Source organism: Rhopalosiphum maidis, chromosome 1 (genome assembly GCF_003676215.2).
Source record: "Rhopalosiphum maidis isolate BTI-1 chromosome 1, ASM367621v3, whole genome shotgun sequence".
In the NCBI taxonomy this organism is placed as follows: Eukaryota; Metazoa; Arthropoda; class Insecta; order Hemiptera; family Aphididae; genus Rhopalosiphum; species Rhopalosiphum maidis.
This window is the reverse complement of record NC_040877.1, coordinates 87,588,023-87,594,529: the sequence shown is the minus strand read 5'-3', so window position 1 is coordinate 87,594,529 and position 6,507 is coordinate 87,588,023.

Sequence of the window (6,507 nt, the reverse complement as noted above, 5' to 3'; positions counted from 1 at the left end):
CTTATTCGCTTTTGAAGATTTGTTCAAATGCCTCCTTCCACTTTAGACAGTATCATTCAATCATTTTTTTTTCTATAAAAAACAATCAATACAATCTCTTTAAAAAATCATAAAATAACCACATGTTTTTAGAATTGATCAAATTATAATATTATATTAAAATTAACATACTACTGAATAATGTGTAAATCTACAGATTAATGATCGATAGAAATACGCATTTTAAATTTAAATATTTCTAATGCCTTATTTGTTTTGATATATTTTATTTTTCACATTTCCCGTTTTAATCGAACACAGCTCAAAATTATTTCGATTAAGAAAAATAATTATTATCTTTTTATCGGCTTATTATTACATTATGGGCAATGTGTCACAAATACAACGGTAAAATATTATCAAGTTCGTTGTGGGACGCGGTGACCTAGATATTTTACATCTTACGTTGAAATCATACAAAGTTTGATTATAATAAGCGTGGACTACAAAGCTACATAGTACTTTTGTTAATTTACAAGCATAAACTACAATAATTACCAAAGTCTCTAGTACACAAAACACATAAAATGTGCGTGTGTAATAATTATCCATATAGACATTATTAATAATGTAACACTATTACACTAAACAATAAACATAAACAAGTAAGAAAATGCACAATTCGCGAGTTTCTACACACAGTTTCGATAATGTGTAATTCATTGTAAGTCTTAAATAATACTGAATACGACCAATAACTGTAATACTATATTATTATGCCATACTGGATATTATGTATAGTTACATTTAGTTTTAGTACATAATATAATATTATCATTATACATAAACTAATATAATATAACGAAGTTCGAAAGTACTAGTAATATTACTAGTATTCTAAAGTACGTAAGTAGGTAAATATTAATATTATTTATTAAACAGTAATAACAAATTTAATTAACTCGATGTGGATTAATATTAAATGTACTTATTTTTAATTATTAAGTAATATATCATACATTAAACATAAGAAGCTGAGAATAAAATCTGCCAAATAACTCATATTGTTATTGCGATCAACAATAATATTGTATTAGTTTTCTGAATGCAACGTAAATCACGATAAACGAATACGGCCAGAATAATAATGTAACGTATATTAATCGCTTTTAAACTCGTACATTCCCAAAAACATTTTTTGTAATTAATAATTGTATTTAAAAAGATTTTAAACATTTTAAGAATTGGAAAATGTTTATTGATTTATAAGATTTTATTTTAATTTCGATTTATCGCAATAAAAAAAAAAAAATCATTTTTTTGCTTTCAGTTTACATAATGTTGACTATTACTTTTTTTCTCCAAAGTTTTAAATTATTTTGATTTAAATAAAATATTTGGTTCATAAATAAAAAAATTGTATTTATCACAGTATGTAGTAATAAACGTAAAATGAGAAATTGTCCCTATTGCGTCAAAAGTTTTTACACTTCATACAGTTTCTTCAATTTTATTTTGTTTATTTAATTTTCTTTAACAGACAGAATACAATTTTCTGACTAGAGAAAATTAAATTTGAAAAAAAAATTGCCTTTTTCTCTGTAATGCAGTTTAAATCAGAATATAGTGTTGGAGTAGACAATACTATAGAAAATCATGCTGGACAAATTTAAAATTGGGAAGTTTGCTTTTTTTCCTTATTCAAATTCTATAAAGTATGAACTTTGATAATTATTAACAATTTTTTTATACTTACTTCTTTTTTTTATTACAGTATTATTTATTACGGTTTGAAATCTAAAGTGAAATAAAATTTTTTTATTTGTACACTTAAATAAAAATGGCTGATGATTAGTAAATATTTACATAACAATTTAAGAGAAATTTTTCATTTATTATAATAAAACTATTAAGGGAAACAAAATAGGTCTTGAAATTTAGAACCAAATAAATATTAATTAACTTCACTGTTAATGGTTACATTTGTTTTATATCATAATATTATCTACACGACATTAGCCTTATGCAAATGGACAGAGTTCTATAGAGTAATTTTGTTTATTATATTTTTATTTATATTAACAAGTACTCTCCCTTCGTATTACTACAGAGACAACTATGTAAAATTAGTGAACATTATAAATGTTAAAATAAAATAATTTTTACTTTTATATTATAATAATGTTTATAAGTATATTATTGTGCATATACAAGTTTTATTTTCGTACACTCCGTGTTCATAAATTTATCTTTATCACTTTATAAAATTGTATAATTTCAATTTTGAATTCATTGAAATTACAAATTATGTTTGTGTTCTTAATATTAGGGACCAGGAGTTAATACCACAGACGTAAAATTGTCATCTGTTTAATTGATATCGGTTGTTAAATATGACGGTAAATATGTGTAGCGTGTACGTCAACATAATGCCGAACGTGACATTTTGTCAATGTTCTCGACGGTTAATTCCGTTATATTATGCTGCCTTTTCTGGCAAATAGAGGTTTGGGATCGAGAGTAACAGCTTGCCAATCGTAACTGCTGTACACCGCAGACATCTATATTTCTATAAGTGAATCTATTAACAATTTAATATAAAAGTTATATAGATATTATACATGTACAAATCATTTCGAACAAAAATGGTTTATATATTTGTTTTCGTAGGTCTATTGAAAAATGTGTTGATTAAAAACGTAATTAAACGATTATTTTGTTTTATAATGACTAGTCGAATGGGAATCTCATTATGAACACGATAGTCTGTAGGTTATTATTGTGTAATCATTAATTTAGTATTTTCCTCGCTATATGTAATATGAAATACTCGGATAGTACCAGCTCTCTTAAGTTTTTTCCTTACACCAAACGGATAAATATAGAAGAATTGAAAAAATAATCGTAGAATGAGAGTCATCATTCAACATTATTAGTGCTAGTTATCTCTAATTGGCGATCATTTCTGTGAAACATTAATATAATTGTCATTATAACTTTTTTTAGGAAGCACTTACAGTTACTTATTTACCTGCAGTGTATACAATTGTTATACTTGTTTTTATAACGGTTACTTAAATATATTATTTTTTTAATAATATACAAAACACAGTATAGTAAATATTTTATAATATTATACTGTTATGTATGAAAATTGCATTGTAAATGATTTATGTTAAGCCATTTATTCCATCATTCAAATCAAATTCATTACGTTTGAATTTATAACTTTACTTTACTTTATTTTATATTATGATTTAATCACAATACCGTTGACTTAATAATAATTTTTCTTTATTCCTAGTAAGAAATATAATTTTAGATCTTATACTTTTCTTAAAATTAGAAAAAATAACTTGACAAAGTATAAAACATTATTAACAGTCTGACCTTAAACATTTCAATGAAAAAAATAAAATTGAAAAATAATAAATTTTCACGTGAATTAAACAGTAGACATTTTTTAACCCACTCAAATTGAGACTGGACTGTGCGTGGGACGAATATATTAATATTTTAAGCTAGAATTTTTACATCGGTATCGAAGTGACTCATTCTCGACACGAATATAAAATAGCGACTATCAGCGTTGTCGAATTTCGTAGAACGCCCCCCGAGAGCAAACTATGTGTAGGACGAATGCTCGCAATTCAGTAACGGTTAAGTCGGGTTGGGGTGTAAACGAAAACAACCCGCCTAAGAGAAATCGTATTAGATTTATAATGACTTTTATATCGTTGCCGATTAATACTGTTAAATAAAATACATAAAAAAAAAAAAAAAAATAAAATCACCAAAAATCGAACCGTTAACGAACACCGAGTGAAATGTTATCGGCCGGAAATCGGATAGGGGAAAAAAAAGTAGATTTGTAATACGATGACATCGTATATATGTGGCGCGTGACACTGTTTTTTAGTTTTATATTATTTAATGTTCGGCCGGGAGGTCACACGAAACAGTCAACGGCAGAGAGCTATTTATTTATTACGAAAATAAATTAAAACAAACACACCACACCGCGATTTGTCGTATCGATCTCCGCGTAATATTATTATGTCGTCCGACGGAAGTCGTCGTGTACATCGTAAACGCGTGTGCATTATTGTTGCAATAATAAACACGATATTATGGTAATGATTTAAGCGTGTGTGCGAGCGCGTGTGAGTGTGACGGGAAACCGAGACAAAAACCGGAAGAAAAAACACCGTAATTTTCGTTCTAGGCCGTACACTCTCGCAGTATGCGATACGATTTAATCGGTGCGGTTATACATAAATATACCGTCGTTGTCACCGTCAGTCGGTTAAAACGGAAGAGCATAATATTATAATATAATATTTTGCCATCGACTACCTACTACGCGGCGACGACAACGACGGGGAAAAGCCGCTCGTACGACGTACACCGCGACGCGTACGGGCGCGCCTAATGCTCGGCGGTGTCGGCATAAGAAAACGCGATTTATGCGCTCGTGCGGTGGTGTGTGTGTGTGTGTGTGTGTGTGTGTGTGTGTTTGTACAATGTGTATGGTTTAGGACGCCTTTTAATGTGAGGCAATTGTTACGAGCTACGTCGGCTATTAACCGCGTATAATATAACACACGCACACAATATGCACCTACGCAATAACATTGCGACCGACGTGTCGCGATGACGACGGCGGCGACGGCGGTCGGGTACGTGTTTTTCACGAGTCATCAACTGCAGCGGCATAATAATAATAATAATAATATTGTTATTATTGCGAATTTGTCGGCTGAATGCATTTAAATAATTTCGCGTACACACACGTCCTATACCGGTGTTACACGGTTGTTGTTATAACGCGCGCGTCAATGAGACACCACTCGCAGCTCATTATGATATTAATAATAATAATTATGTTACGCGTCACACGAGTTTCCGCCGTACGACGGACCTACTGCAGTCTCCACGCGATGCGACGACGTGGATTTCCTTCTCTCCTGGTCGGTCCGCATAATAATATTATCGGACGTCGCACTTTTTCCCGATAAAACTCCGAATACCGTTGATGCGATGTCGATATAATAGGTATACCATAACGTTTCGACACCGGACACTACGCCGTCTTGCGGTTTATCGTCCCGGATATATACTTTATGATTATCCGATATCTCACGAAAATATTTCATTATACTGTAGTGTGTATAATTTGACGATAATAAAAATTTATGTCGCGACACTGCGTTTTATGTCGGGAAAAAAAAATTATTACGATCAGCGAAAAATCATTAAAGTCACTCTTAAACGAATACGGTTTCTGGATAATATTTACACGTAATTAACATTCGAGATTAATTATTTTGTTTTTTAAAATTATACAATCTCTATATACATAATGTATTACAATGATCGACTCGAAAGCAATTTTCGATTTTATCTTTGATTAACAGTAAAATATTTTACTCTTTCATTATTCTGAACAATTTTAAAATTGTTTGCTTATCGTTTTTGATCTCGATTATATTTTACTTGGCGTATTGTAAAGCGCTTTTCCAAAAGATTATGAAGGATATTGTTAAAATATTTATCTTCCAGGACCAAGGATTGACTTAATTAGTATGGATTATTATTTTTTGGTAGTTGCCATCAAGTTATTAGCGGATATCATTGAACCATTACATTATGGCGATCCGCTTATTTGTAGGGACGTTTACAGCTTATATACTATTATGTATTTAAGTATCTGTCAGTGTCCATATGTATAAGCTTTTACTGTACCACTTCACGTGGGAAATTATTAGTGTATACCTTTTACAGTTTCACGTATCAAAACATATTGCGAAAAAAAAATAATAATCAACGTTAAATAATAGAATAGAGATAAGTAAACTCGATTTTTTTTTTAGAAATATAATATATACATTTATTCAAATTTTTGAAGTAGATATCATTTAATAATGTATAAAAAAAAAAAATTAATTTTATCAAAATATTAAGATTTATTTTTACTCTAAACTCAAAATTAAAAATATAAGAAAGGTTCTGTTTTGAATTATATAACGAGTGTGTTAATGGAAATAATCGGTAAGCTTATATCACAAATTTTATTTTATTATATTTTTTTTTATTTTAACTATCAATCATTTATTTTTGTTTTATCAATACAATAGGTTGATAATTTTTTTTTTAAATACTGAATTTATTATATTATTACTGTTTAATTCCTATAATATTATATATAATGTATTGTAAGTAAAAATTGCACCGATGTAGTCCGATTCTTGATTCTAAAACCGATATAGATACCTGTAATTTAATCATGGTTTACGCTCACATGCTACTTATCATATTTTAATTTTTTTTATTGATGTCAATTTTACAGTTATACATATTGTTATTTATACTAACGTTTGATTTTAATTTTTTAAACTAGCTACTTAAACCTTTAAAAAAAGATACTTCGTGTAGAAAAGAGGGATAATAATATTTACAAACAATAAGTCGTTATAGTAATTTGCTGTATTTCATATTAATAATACGCGTTTCGGGAATGGTTTCAAT